At 50.7% G+C, this 13,642-nt stretch overlaps 1 protein-coding gene across 13 annotated transcripts in view; it reads left to right on the plus strand.

Annotated features, from left to right (window-relative positions):
- Positions 1–13,642, plus strand: part of FNBP1 (formin binding protein 1) — a 116,200-nt gene that overhangs the window by 13,395 nt on the left and 89,163 nt on the right. The gene's annotated exons all lie outside the window — the stretch shown is intronic.

The following is a 13,642-nucleotide window of genomic DNA, read 5'->3' on the forward strand; positions in this document are numbered from 1 at the left end:
CTTCACCTGTTTTGGTAATTCTTTCCTTTATTTACCCTCTACTGATCTGTAACCTTCTTCTCCAGTCACATCTAAAGCAGCATTTACTCTTCACTTCTCCAGAGCTGAGCTAATAGTTGGTATAGTTGGTGCAGTGACTGAAGAATAGTGACTGCAGCTCTTTAGGTGACTGGAATATAAGACATGATGTAAAGGCAGCATATTCACTGCAGCTTTGGAGGTGACTGGAGTATAAGACACGCTGTAACAACAGAATAGTGACTGCAGCTATGTAAGTGACTGGATAAGACAGAACAGCAGAATAGTGACTGCAGCTCTGTAGGTAACTGGAGGAGAAGATCAGAACAAGGTGAGTACAGCTGGATGTGACTGTGGAGGCAGATATCATTATCATTGTACTGAGATCGGCCGTGTTAGGGTACCGTTAAACAAAGCAATGCACCAGCGATCCCGACAACGATATGGATCGCTGGTGCATCGCTAAGTGGTCGCTAGTGAGCTGCCACACAGGCAGATCTCATCAGCGACATCGCAGCGGTTGGTGGTCGCTACTTACCTGTCAGACGAGGCGATCCTGACGTCCTCCTGCCCGTGTCCATGCGTCGCTCGTCGGTGCCGCAGGAAGCGCCCGACGAGAAACGGCCCAGGACGTTCTCGCGCGATCAGCAATAACCAGCGGGGGAGCGGGTCGGAGGTAAGTATCAGATATAGCGATATCGCTAGTGATATCGCTGCTGCGTCACAAAACCAGTGACGTTTCAGCGATACACACAGCGAGATCGCTAGCAATAACGGGGGCTTTACAGTCGTGCTGAGATTGTGTTGGGCCTGTCCGGATAGGTTTCTGTTTGTTTGGTTTAGCTTTTGTGTTTGCAGCCGTCTCCTAATAATGGCAGCTGGCCAGAAGAGAGACATTGTAGATGAGAGAATGGCCATCCCTTTCTTATTTAGGTATTTGGAATGTGCCATAATGTGTGATTGTAGCGCTGCAGGTTGGTGTGATACACCCTGATAGTTCCTGGTTTAGGCCCCCACTGACATGGTACCCCTTATGTGCTGGAGGTTTTGGGTGCATTTCACCTTTAGGTCACACGAGCGCATGTTCCCTTGTGTGAGAGAATCGGGTCTTATTATGCAAATAACACTCAGCTCAAGCTCACTGTGCTTAGATTGTCTTGCCCAACCAAGCAAAATTTCAGTGAGAGCTGGTGGTAGGATTACTAGAGAGGCAAATCAGACCCCCCCGCCTGACTGCAAAAAACCTTCAGAAAGACTTAGCAGGCTCTGGAGTTGTGGTACATTGTTCTAATATTCAGAGACACCGGCACAAATATGGCCTTCATGGAAGAGTCATCAGAAGAAAACCTCTCATGCGTCCTCACCATAAAATTCAGTGTTAGAAAGTTGCAAAAGAACATCTAAACAACACTGATACGTTTTGGAAACAAGTCCTGGCGACCGATGAGGTTAAAATAGAACTCTTTGGACACAATTATCAAAGGTATGTGTGGAGAAAAAAGGCACAGAATTTCAGGAAAAGTACATCTTGACAACCATTAAGCATGTGTTGGGGTTGTTTTGCAGCCAATGGCAGAGGGGAAATTTCACTCGTAGAGTGACACATGGATTCAACAAAATTTCAGCAAGTTCTCTTAGTGCAAATGTAACACCACCTGTAAAAAGCTGAAGTTGAATAGAGGATGGCTTCTTCAAATGGCTAATGATCCTGAATACACGTCAAAATCCATAATAGATGACATCAAAAGCCGCAAGACGAAGGTTTTATAATGACCCTGACAGTCCCGGTATGAACATCATTGAAAATCTGTGGCTAGACCTTAAAATAGCAGAGGATGCAAGACGACCCAGGAATCTCACATAACTGGAAGAATTTTACAAGTAAGAATGGATGAAAATCCCTCAAACAAGAAGTGAAAGACTTGTCTGGCTACAAAAGTGTTTACAAGCTGTGATACTTTCAAAAGGGGGTGCTACTAGGTACTAACCATGCAGAGTGCGCAGACTTTTCCATCGGACCATTTTTAATTTTTAAAATGTAAAATATGAAAATATATATATATATTTTTTTTTTTTGCCTAAAATAGAAAGGAAATGTGTCACTAACTTTAGGTATTTTAGACATAATTTCATCTTCAACTTAGCTTAACTGTTCACAATAACAGTAATTTTTGACCAGGGGTGTCCAAACTTTTACATGCCACTGTATCTGTTGGGGTCTGAGTGGTGATATCTGGAGGACTTGGGGGACATCTGGAGGGTCCGGGGTGTGAGATCTTTTTGGGTCCAAGGGATGATGTGTGGTTGTGGTGCTGGAGGTGATATCTTGTTGGTTCTGGGGTCATATCTGGTTGGGGTCTGAGAGATGATATCTGTTGGTGTCCCGAAGGTGAAATCTGTTGGGGGTCCGTGGGATGATATCTGGAGGATTCAGGGGATATATTTGGTTGGGATCTTTGGGATGATATCTGTTGTTGTCAAGGTGGTGATAACTGGCTGGATGCTTCTGGCATATCAGATTGGGGTCTGGGAGGTGGTATCTGGAGGGTTCAGGGGTCATACCTGGTTGGGATCTGGGGGGTGAAGGTAGTGTTGTGATGCCGTGCCTGACAACTCTTTGCATTGACATGACCTATTAATGCCACAATACAGGGGTCAGAATCTGGATCGGTTTCCTGTGATGATTAAGGAATAATCCAGGGGGCTGCCACTGTGATCTCAACACTAAGACACACACCATTTGCTGCGTATCACATAATAATGTATCATGTGCCATGCTCATCATTACATTGGGCTCTGTATATGATCTGTATACGATGAGTAAATCTCACATTATTTCTATATAACAAACTGTCCCTGGGAACTGCAATTTTATGAAAGGGGACAACCCCTTTAACTTTTCTGCACCTTCTATCACACTGGTGCTATGTGTAATGCGCTGGGGTTTCCTCTTGGCTGCGGCTTCTGTCATTTTTTGCAGAATTAAATTTGCTGCTTCCATCTCTGACAAATGTCCAAACAAGATCAGCGCCGTCATCTCTAAAACCCGCACGCCACAATTATAGCATCCAGACCTGCAGCAGAGGAGCTGCATGAGAGAGACCTAGACCCTAAGACTGGGGAGATGAGCTGCATAAGAGGGTCCCAGACCCTGAAACTGAAGAGATGAGCTGCAAAAGAGGGTCCCAGACCCTGAGACTGGTGAGATGAGCTGCATAAGAGGGTCCTAGACCCTGAGACTGAAGAGATGAGCTGCATAAGATGGTTCCAGACCCTGAGACTGAAGAGATGAGCTGCATAAGATGGTTCCAGACCCTGAGACTGAAGAGATGATCTGCATAAGATGATCCCAGACCCTGACACTGAAGAGATGAGCTGCATAAGATGGTTCCAGACCCTGAGACTGAAGAGATGAGCTGCATAAGATGGTTCCAGACCCTGAGACTGAAGAGATGAGCTGCATAAGATGATCCCAGACCCTGAGACTGAAGAGATGAGCTGCATAAGATGGTTCCAGACCCTGAGACTGAAGAGATGAGCTGCATAAGATGGTTCCAGACCCTGAGACTGAAGAGATGAGCTGCATAAGATGATCCCAGACCCTGAGACTGAAGAGATGAGCTGCATAAGATAATCCCAGACCCTGAGACTGAAGAGATGAGCTGCATAAGAGGGTCCTAGACCCTGAGACTCGGGAGATGAGCTGCACAAGATGGTCCCAGCCCCCGAGACTGGGGAGATGAGCTGCATAAGGGGGTCCTAGACCCTGAGACTGGGGAGATGAGCTCCATAAGAGGGTCTCACACCCTGAGACTGAAGAGAGAAGCTGCATGAAAGGGATAATCTATGTGCAGGTGTTAGGGTGCAGGGCGGTAGATAATCTATGTGCAGGTGTTGGGGTGCAGGGCGGTAGATAATCTATGTGCAGGTGTTGGGGAGCAGGGCGGTAAGTGACTTATGTGCAAATGTTGAGGCGCAGGGTGTTGGATGACTAGTGTGCAGGTTGGCAGATGACCTGTGTGCAGGTGTTGGGGTGTCCATCTTCCTCTCGCCTTGTGCCTTTCTCGCCCTCTTCCTCCTCTGGATTTGCAGTATGCATACTGATGAGGGATGTGAGGAGCAGCACATTCACAGCGTTATCCTTTTGGTTTACATTCTATTCCCAGAGATGAGTCACAGTCACTGTTCCTGCTTGCTTGGTGCTACAGATGCTGCAACTGTGACTCTGCTGGCCTCCTTTTACTGTTCATCCAGAGCCTGCTGGTTCATGAGTACAATGCTAGATCTCCAGTGTGGTGTGACATGGAGAACTGGGCTGTAGATACAGATGCCACGTATGAGGGGGTGAAATGTCACCTACTGACTTAATTGGCAGTAATCTGGGCAGGGTGTGTGTCTGGAGTTCAGGATCCCTCGCCTCATTAATATTGATGTCATTCCTAGCGAGTTTGACATAATTACCGTACCTCACATGGCGGAGATCACATCCCTGGGCTGCTGGCTGCTGGGATAAGAACTCTGGTACCGTTCTATCAAAATAACCTCGCTGCTGATACCAGAGAGCAGTAGTTTTCACTTTGAAGCTTGGCGGTACCTGACCTTGCAAGGTATCACATCTGCCTCTCCCTGCCGATCACCACATGTAGGAGTCAGGGGTTGGCACTTTTTGGGGTACAGATGGTCCCAATAGTTCAGATTCTGCAGAGCCAATTCTCTTTTTCAGTGTTTTTGAGGTTCATCATTGTCGCTCTGATGTTTCTGATTGTTTCCTCCTGTTATTCTATACCTCAGGTAATAACAGCTGGGTTATTTTCACCTTTTCCCTTCGGCGCTCACATGGTTTACTGCTCAGATGACCCCCACCACAACTTCTACCACCTGTGAGCCATATTTTCTCAGGGTGTTGATTAGTTTTGCACATGTTTAGCAGATTCTTAGTTTTTGTGCGTCTTTATCACGCATATCACAAGTCACCACCCACCCATGCCATCACTTAAAGGAGCCATGGTCCTGAGATCCCACAGCAGCAGTCTCTTTTACATTTACTGTTCAAGGCATTCCAGTTTATTGCTCCCTGTTATCAGCCATTACTGGGGAGAGGAGACTATAGGACAGGTGACTACAATCTATTACTCCCTTACTCCCTGTTATCAGCCATTACTGGGGAGAGGAGACTGTAAGACAGGTGACTACAATCTATTACTCCCTGTTATCAGCCATTACTGGGGGAGGAGACTGTAGGACAGGTGCCCACAATCAGTCACACCCTTCTGAGAGCAGCACCTGTCTTGTGAGCTCCAGGACTTCCAGGAGGAGGCCCAGAGTCTGCCTCTCTTCTCCCCAGGGAGAGGCAGGCTTCCTGGGAGCCAGGCATGGCTTCCCAGGCTTCTGTTCCCCGGTCTGTGCCGGCGGGGGACAGAGGGCAACAGCAACCGGCCCAGGAGGGCGTGAGGAGATCTGGTCGGATGAGAAAGACCGTACCCACCTACTCCAACCCCGAGACGGCTCATCGTCCGCCCAGAGAGGGAGACAGGGGTACCCCAGGCCCCAGGAAGAAGAGCCCAGCAACATCATGGGGCGAGATGACCTCCAGCGAGTCCACGAGCTCCTTCTCCTCCCGAGTGGTCGCCATGTTACGAGAATACGAGGACGCCGGCAAAGCACTGACCGGGCTGAAGGAGCAGCTGCGGGAGGCACGGATCCTGAACACCCGTGCCTCTAACAAGGAAAGACCCGTGACCTCCCAGAGGTTTAAAGCCCTCAGAGATGAGGTGGTCCGGTTAGTGCTCCTCCGGGAGGGGATTGAGAAAAGTGCAGGTCCCTTCCTAGAGAGGTTTAAGAACCAGCGGCGGTTCTCTGAAATGAAGGGGTTAAATACCTCGGGAGAACTGCCAGCCGGCGTCCTAAGCGAGGAGGAGGAGGACGATGAAGTCGTGGCTGGAGTCTCTCGTGCTGGAACAAGCCGGGAGAAAGAGTCGCAGAGCCAGCAAAGAAGCGGCCTCCTGGCACGGCAGAGGACTCCGACAACCCATGCTGGAGTGTCAGCGGAGGATGAGGAGGAGTGCGGTCTGTTGAGGGAGATCAGAGAGCTGGAGTCTCCTGTGGACCTGACCAGATTCTCCTTCGGGGAGGACGAGCCAGCGGAGGAGACCAAAAAGAGGAGGAAGACAAAGAAGATGACACAGGAGGTGGTGAGTTACAAATATGTACCAATGTCTGATGTTACACCTAGCACCTCCTGTGTAAACCCCACCAAACCTAAAAGCACGGGCTCTGCAGTGGGTCTGGGTCATAGGCAAGGTGGGGAGAGGAGGAGGACGTCCGGCAATGCTGCCGTCTGTGCGGGGAACAGTGCAGGGGGTGAGGCTGTGGAGGTACTCACGGCGCCGGACATAGGGGACCCCGTGGAGTTTCCCTCCCTGCCTGCTGCGGCTAAGCCGGTTATCACCGGGGCCGAGGAGAGCGGGGGGGATGTCCACGCCGTTGCGAAAGGGGGACGGTGTGGGCAGACTCCATCCCTGCTCACTGCAGCTGAGCCGGCCAACGCTGGGGCTGTGGGGGGCAGGGCCGAGGAGCATGGTTCGGCGAAAGGGGGGCGCACTGTTGTGACAGGGGCGAAGTGCGCCTCAACAGAGGAGAGGAGGCGCGCAGCTGAGTCAGAGCCACGGGAAAAAAAAAATGCACAGCAAAAGCAGGGAACATCATCAGCAAGGAACACTGTGCGCTCTGCTGTGACGGGGGGACAGCATGCCCCTAGGCGTGATACCAGCACCCCGAAGTCTGTGGCTACAGGGCAGGCAGCCCAGAACAATAAGGGGCACAGTGCTCCAAAAGAACTGCACAATGTCAGCACTGAGCTAATTAAAACGGGTGTGGTGCTGCACCGCTCCCCCGACCCAGCAGGTGTGAGTGCAGAGACTGCAGACACAAGGGAGGAGGGAATGGAGGTGACTGTGGAAGGTGCAGAGAACAGTGGTAATGGGGTGAATGATGGGAGTAGCAGTGGAGTGAATAATGGGAGTTGTGGTGCCGCAAACGTTGGGAGTATTGGTGGAGTGAATGATGGGACAGGTGGTGGAGTGAATGATAGGAGTTGTGGTGCCGCAAATGATGGGAGTACTGCTGGAGTGAATGGTGGGAATAGTGGTGGAGTGAATGATGGGAGTTGTGGTGCCGCAAATGATGGGAGTATTGGTGGAGTGAATGAGGAGAGCAGCACTGGTGTTGGTGGAGGTGAAGTAGGTAGTGGTCCCACTGCCCCCCCCAGTGGTGGCGAGGGCTTCAGCCCCTAGCTATTCGGGGGCTGTCACTGCTGGGGGTAGTAGTGCGCCCTTGTCTGGTGGCCCCGAGGACGGTGACTTGCAGCAGCGCTTCCTGGACGCCCTGAAGAAAGGGGAGAGTTCCATCAATGTAGAGGGGAGGGAGGTTGATCTGTCTTTCTGGATAGAGAGACACGGTCTTTCCGCCTTCCGAGATAGAGGGGCAGAGACTGTCTGGTCTCTGCCGACACCGGGGCAGAGGAGTAACCGTAGGAACATGGCCCGTCTCCAGTGGGTAAGCAAGGATGCCTGTCCGGATCGGTCAATGGTTGCTGAGCTCCTGCTGGGGATGGGCTTCGCGGCATACGACATCTTTGCCTTGATCCATCCCTATGGGACCTCCTACTTCGATGTCAGCTTCGTGAGACCGGAGGGCCTTGAGCTTTTTTGGGCTCGCCATGAGCTGGCTCGGGGTCGCCCCGAATGGCAAGGTTTCGTCCCTGTCGCAATATCCCGCCAGAACTCGGTCAGGAAGGTGACCGTTTTGACCAGTAACGAGTCGCTTTCCTGCATGGACATCTCCACCTGGATTGGTCGATATGGCGACATCGTCGGCATTCCTGAGAAGACCCGTGACGACCATGGTATCTGGTCAGGGGCCTGGACCTTCATGGTGAAATTGAAGGTTTCAGGAAACACTGTTACCCATATACCTTCCTCTACATTTTTGGGGAGGGACAGGATCCTGATTTTCTACCAGGGGCAGCCTCAGGTCTGTCACAGGTGCGGCAGCCCCACACACTTCAGTGCGCAGTGTACCACCCAGAAATGCGCACTGTGTGGGGACCTTGGCCATCTCGCTGCTACCTGTGGCAGGATTAGGTGTAACTTGTGTGGTGACCTCGGTCATCCATTCAGTCGCTGTTCGCGTTCCTTTGCCAATGCAGTCCTGAAAGCGGCGAGTGCGGGACAGGCGAAAGCCGGGACTAATCTTGCCGGTGAAGGGACCAGTAGGGGCGGAGGAGGCAGGGAACCGGTGAGGAGAAAGCTGCCGCCATCCAACATCAGGCGGCAGGAGCAACGCCATGGGAACAGGGGGCAGGGAGTAATGACCCTAAACCCTGACCCAGGTACTTCACTTGCAGCTGAGGATCCTAAAGACAGCGAATTGAGTGAGGAAGTCAGGAGACTTGAAAGGGAGGAGCAGGCGGACGCCATGTCCTCCCAGGAACCCTCATCCGGTGACAGTCTGGATAAGGGAGAGGGGGAATGGTCACAACAAAGGAAAAAGGGTAACCGGAAAACAACCAAGGGTAGGAGTGGGTCCGGGTCTCGAGCCTCCGCTCTGGAGTGCGACCCCTCTGATTCTCTAGCCCTGATCCAGGTGCCATTGGAAGGTCCAGCCACCCCCCCTCTGGTGGATCTCTCCAACCGGTTCGGGGCCCTCCAGGACTCCCCTGCAGAGGGGGAGGACGGGAGCCCGGAGCCGGAGGTTGCGGACAAGGATGTTGGGGCTCAGGGGGTCGCTGAGTCTTCTTCTCAGGGAGCAATTAAAGGGCCCTCGGGGGGGGGGGACTACCTCGGGACCACCAGACACAGGCCAGAGTGTATGTAAGGAGAGAATGGATGAGTCTGTGTGTCTTAAGCGCACTAAAAGCTCATCATTGTCTGAGGAAGAGGGTGAAGCTGTTGGGGGTGGGAAGAAAAAGGCTATCTAATCCAATCAATCATGATGGCGGCACCCACACCGTTGACGTTGGCAACCATTAATGTTGCCAGCATAAAGTCAAGCGGCAAGGTACACAGCCTTTCATTTTCTCGGCCAACTTGATGCCGACATTTTGCTTTTGCAGGAGACCAGGTTGACTGACCTATCAACCATGCATAAAGCAAGGAGGGAGTGGAGGCATGGGCCCTCCTACTGGTCTCTTGCGGCCGAGCCGTATAGCGGGGTGGCGGTCTTTTTTAAGACCGCAGCGGTTGAATGCAGACGATTAATTGAATTAGAAATGGGGAGATGCTTGATCCTAGATGTCTCCATGGGGGGACAGGAGCTTCGGCTCATTAACATCTACGGTCCCCAATCCAAGTGGGACCGCAAATGTCTCTTCTTGAAAATCAAACCTTTCTTATTTTCAAGTCGGCAGGTGGTCTTTGGAGGGGATTTCAACAACGTCACGAGACCCTGTGATAGAGGAAGTTCTGGGGACCGGCTGACTTATGATTGCGTCGCGCTAAACAGGATAGTAAGTGAGGCACGCCTAGTGGATGTCCACATCCGGCACAACACAGGCAGCACGGGATTCACCTTTTTTATAGGTAGTCAGTGCAGGTCTAGGATAGATAGGTTTTATTTGAAGGAGGAAGCCGTCTCCTCGCCGTTGTGGAGGTGGAGTTCTCCGACCACTGTTTGATTATGTTTTCTCTGAACGTTACAGAGACTCCTAGGATGGGAAGAGGTTATTGGAAGCTGAATTCATCACTCCTTGAGGAAGAAGCTGTAAGACGGTCTTTTGAGGATTTTCTTCAGAGCCAGGTACCGCTGCTGGGCCTAAGTAACACTAAGTCAGAGTGGTGGGAGATGTTCAAACATCGGGTGGCGAAATTCTTCCGGCAACTCTCGAACCTCAGAAGCCTGAACAGGGATCGCCTGTATCAGAGCCTGAGGAGGAGACTCGAGCATCTTGTCTCGACTGGAGGTAGCCGCGAGGAGATCTCCGGTGTGAAGTCCTTGCTGAAGAGGTGTCAGTACGATAGGCACGCATCTTTGGTTTTTGAGAGGGACTACGGGAAGTACTACTCGCCCGACCCTTACAGAAGCTGCAAGATGTCAGTGAATAGTAAGATAGTGACGGGGCTGATGGACAGTACGGGATCCTTGAAGAGGTCCAGATCAGGGATCTTGGAGGTCGTCAGTTCATACTACTCACACCTCTTGGGAAGGAGGGAACTGGATCGTGACAGGATGTCGGCTTTCCTGGCTGAAGCTGTTCCGGAGCCAGGGGCTGACCTCTCGCTGGACGTTTTGGCAGAAGCGATCAAAGAAGAGGAAGTGAGACTGGCGATCGATGGGCTCAGGCCCAAAAAATCACCAGGTCCGGATGGCTTAACATCCGAGTTCTTTAGGACCTTTAGGGACTCCTTGGTTCCCCTCTTGACTCAGGTGTTTAATGAGTGTCTCTCCTCGGGCACCCTGCCGAGATCATTAAGGAGGTCAGCTTTGATCATTTTGTCAAAGGGTAAGGATCCGTCACGCATTGAGAATTGGCGTCCCATAGCACTTCTCAATGTGGACAGGAAGGTTTTGGCTAAGATACTTTTCAACAGGCTGGTGAAGCTTGCGCCACGGCTGCTTTCAGAGGCTCAGAACTGTTGCGTTCCTGGCCATAGCACTTTCAGTGCTGTTCTGGGTGTCCGAGAGGCCGTGGAGCAAGGCAGGGCGGGCCTTTGGAAGGGGTTCCTGCTGACCCTCTATCAGGCAAAGGCTTTTGACCGGGTTGACCACGAGTACCTCTGGTCCACTCTTTTGAGGTACGGTCTGCCTGGGGGGTTTGTGGACTGGCTTAAGACCTTATACGCTGGGGCTGAGACTTTCCCTCTGGTAAATGGGTGGATTGGACAACCTTTCGGGGTAGGGTCTGATGTCCGTCAGGGCTGCCCTCTTAGCCCATTGCTGTACGCGTTTGCGATCGATCCCTTCCTCAGAAGGATCGAGTGTGGACCGTAGGCGGGGGTCGGGATGGGCGGGGTGGCGCCAGAGGCTATCCTGAGGGTAGTGGCCTACGCGGACGATGTCACCGTTTTTGTTTCTTTGCGAGAGGAGGCGATGGTGTTGATGTCAGAAGTGGAGAGCTACTCGGAGGCTTCCGGGTCCAAGGTCAACCAGGACAAGTGTGAGAGTCTCTGGCTGGGAGGCGGGGATCCCGGGTTTGATCTTCCGGACACCCTCCCCGAACCCCAAGAACACGCCAAAGTCCTAGGCATCGAATTTGGTCAGGGTGATTACCCCACGAAAAACTGGGAAGGCAGAATCAAAGGTGTCGCTCAAAAAGTGGACCAATGGAAGGGTTGGTCTTTGACCCTGAGGGAAAGGGTTGGCCTGTGCAAAGCTTAGCTGCTCCCCTAATCTACCTGGGCAGCGTCTGTGTCTTGCCAGAGCCTCTCTGGACTCGGGTATACAGTCTGTTCTTTCAGATGTTATGGGGGAATAGACTGAACCTAGTCAAGCGGGAGGTCACTTACCGCACGAAGAGACTAGGGGGGTTGAATATGGTGAACCCCGTGGTGTTCCTAGTGAACACCTTTTTGAAGGTCAACGTGGCAAACCTCTGGAAAGAGAGGGCTCCTCTGTGGGTATTCTCCTGCAAGGGATGGTTTCAGCCTTTCTTCCAGGAATGGGAGACAGGGGGAAGATTGAAGGATCTTCGCACACCGCATGGGCATCTCCCGGCTTATGTTACCCCGGTTCTGAAGATGATACGCCGGTGGGGTCTGGGAATGTGGGAGGTGAGGTCCCTCCCGAGGAAACTCCTCGACATGCGGGTCTTGCTTTCGCATTTTCAGAGTCCATTGGTACTCAAGGACTGCCCAAGTCGGGATCTAGAGGTTGGGTTGAGTTTGTTAATTTCTAATAGGATCCCCAAGAAGTACTGGGACTTGACTTGGCGCTGCTTCCAAGGTAAGTTGTATGTGAGGGACAATCTGAAGTACAGGAGCTCCGAGGACCGGAATTGCCCCCGTGAGGCTTGTGCTAACATGCTGGAAAGCATGGAGCACTTCCTGCTTCATTGTCCCTTTAATACAGAGGTGTACAACAGGGTGGGAGCTTCCATTGGTTGGCCGCGGCTGGCTACTCTGTCCTATGCCGAGTGGGCCTATGGAGCGTTCGGAGACCTCGGGAGAAGGGACAGAGTCACTTTATTTATAGTCAGCGCAGTGGTCAGGTACTTCACGTGGAACGCACGAGTTTTAGTTTCGACGCAGAGTAAAATCCTCCGTGTAGACGAAGTTTATAGCAGCATCCTAGGTGCCCTAGTGAAGGTCCGTTCTCTGGAGTATGAAAGACTGGGTGCCCGGAGGGCGGCCCATCTCTGGAGGGGTTTCTCCTTCGGGGTGCCTTAGTCCGTTAGTACTCCTATATCCTGGTGGTGGGCTGATGCCTTTTCACTCTAGAGTTTTGTTTTGAATTTCAGTCTCCTGAATAGAAGGTTTGCAAGCATCGAACTTGAGCCTTAAGTGGTGAGTACGTAGGTTATGTTCTGTAACGTTGGTTTATGTATATATTGTATATAGCGTAATGTATGTATTGTATATATTGTGTATAATAGAGGGTCTTAGTTAGGTTGGGTGGGGGGATTGGGGGGATGGGGGGTTTTCAACGGCGGTGATAAGAGACTGATCTGGCCTGGTCCAGGCCCCGCCTGGGGAAAAACTTTGGGGCCTGATCCTAGCTCGGAGAAATCCTGAACTTTGTGGCCAGAGCTGGATCAGGGGTGGTGGGATAGTTAGAGTAGATGTGTGTTTTATATATAGTGTAAAAAAAAAAAAAAAAAATCCCAAAAAAAGGAGAAGAGGAAAAAAAAAAGGAAAAATATATAAATTTTGTTAATTTTGTATACTATGTTTGTAATTAGGTTTGTCGTAAGTGTGAATGTGGCGGTGTAAGGGGGAGGCTGTGAGGTAAGGCAGTGGGACCAGAGGGTATTAGCCTGGTGTGTTCTGGTGTCTTGTACAATATTCGGACTGGTGTCATATGTTTATTTGTATATAGTGTATATAGTATTGTATATAGGACGGTGTAAATGTAGTTCAGGGTTGTATATAATAGTGTGAATGGAGCTGGGTCGGGAGTTTTACATGATTTTATTTATTTATTATTTTAAGGGGGTGCTGGTGTAATTATTGTAATTTTGTTCCTTTTTCGTTTTTTTTTAGTTTTTAATTTCTTGTTTCTTTAATTTAATTTTCTTTTCCCGTTTTGTAGGTCGAGAATTTCCCTTATTGTTTCCATTTCTGGTTTATTTCTTTGTGTTTGTGTCTGATTTTGTCATATTGTTTCTGATTGGAGTTTTTGTTCTGTTTGTTCTGTTGTGTTTTATTTTGTAACGTCGTGAAGGATTTTATAATAATAAAAAAGACCTACAATCTATTACTCCCTGTTATCAGCCATTAATGGGGAGAGGAGACTGTAGGACAGGTGAGTACAGTCTATTACTCCCTGTTATCAGCCATTACTGGGGAGAGTAGACTGTACTCACCTGTCCTACAGTCTCCTCTCCCCAGTAATGGCTGATAACAGGGAGTAATAGACTGTACTCACCTGTCCTACAGTCTCCTCTCCCCATTAATGGCTGATAACAGGGAGT

Source organism: Dendrobates tinctorius, unplaced genomic scaffold (genome assembly GCF_039654945.1).
Source record: "Dendrobates tinctorius isolate UK_male_01 unplaced genomic scaffold, ASM3965494v1 ptg000231l, whole genome shotgun sequence".
Classification (NCBI taxonomy): Eukaryota; Metazoa; Chordata; class Amphibia; order Anura; family Dendrobatidae; genus Dendrobates; species Dendrobates tinctorius.